Source organism: Austrofundulus limnaeus, unplaced genomic scaffold (genome assembly GCF_001266775.1).
Source record: "Austrofundulus limnaeus strain Quisiro unplaced genomic scaffold, Austrofundulus_limnaeus-1.0 Scaffold346, whole genome shotgun sequence".
In the NCBI taxonomy this organism is placed as follows: domain Eukaryota; kingdom Metazoa; phylum Chordata; class Actinopteri; order Cyprinodontiformes; family Rivulidae; genus Austrofundulus; species Austrofundulus limnaeus.
This window is the reverse complement of record NW_013952748.1, coordinates 198,270-199,650: the sequence shown is the minus strand read 5'-3', so window position 1 is coordinate 199,650 and position 1,381 is coordinate 198,270.

Below are 1,381 nucleotides of genomic sequence, written 5' to 3'. Positions count from 1 at the left end.
AATGATGCAATTTTATTGGGGGGGTTATATTGACTGGATCAAATTATTGGGGGGGTTATAACCCCCCCATCCCCCGTGTAAATTACGCGGGTGCTCGTACGAACCCTTTGTACGAACAAAAGTAAGAGAAATTTAGGAGAAGAATACGAACATGTTCTTGCATGAGGACCATTAAGTTTTGAAGAAAAAAATTTGATTTTTAATCGAATCGTGAGATAGTAAAAAAATCCTCCCCCTAATTATTCATGAATTCAATACTTTTGAAAACACCTAATTTTAGAACCATAAATACCAGACGTTAAGACTTTAAAGGACCTGTGGACACCCTGTGAAATGATCAGAACTCTGTGATGATTCAAACGAAGGAGAGATGGAGGGAAGAGCCTCCAGAAAACATGAAAGACTTGAAAATGGTCAAAAATGTCAGTTATTTTATACACACTACACACCCAAGTTGTCATTATTCTTTGTTTAGTTGACATCTGTTTGATTTGTTTGATTGTCACAGAAACCAACATGCAGAGTGTTGAATATTAAACATCTGCATCAGTCAGAATAAAGCTGCTGATTTTAAATGGATAAATATTGTATCATACACACCGTGTGTAATAAATAATAAATGTAACACTCAGACAGGTGGCAGGTCCATGCAGCATGGTGTCCTGATGTTGTAACTTCAGCTCCTGCTCACATGTCTGTGCAGACCACTGGTTTAATGAGATATTTCATATAAAACTATGACATCACTTCTGTAATGTGGAATAAGCTCATGAAATTACTTCATAAAGTTAATTTATAGTGCTTTTTAGCAATATTTATCTCTTCTACAGCTTAGATCAGTTTTTTCTAAAAGAGCAGATGTGCAAGTTGGACGATGACGTCATCAACAACAGCCAACAGCCAGTTGTTTTACTGAGGAGTAAGAGTTGTGAAGCTGCACAGAGACGTGTTTGTGTGAAGATAAAGCTGCAGTTAAACTCTAACATGCTGACAGTGAGGAGCAGAAAGAAGGCAAAGCTTCAAACCTAATATGTGCAGCTGATGTGTGGAAACAGCATGGATGTCTTCATGCTGCTGCTGTTCAGCTGGGATCCAGTCCTCCCACTTTTCTTCTTCTTCGTCTCCATCCAGGCGCTGTTTGAGCTGCTGTCTCCACATGTCTGTTAGCTTCCGCTCCTCGGCTCTACAGCTCAGTGCAGCTGAAGCTGCAGCTAAACGCTAACACTGTTAGTTAGCTCCTAGCTACAACACGACGGTCACATGAGCGGCTCCGTGCGACCACACTTCCGCTGGCTGCTGCCTTCAAAATAAGAGCTCCAAGTGACAGGCTCCTCATGTCAAAATAAGAGCTCCAAGTGACAGGCTCCTCATGTCAAAATAA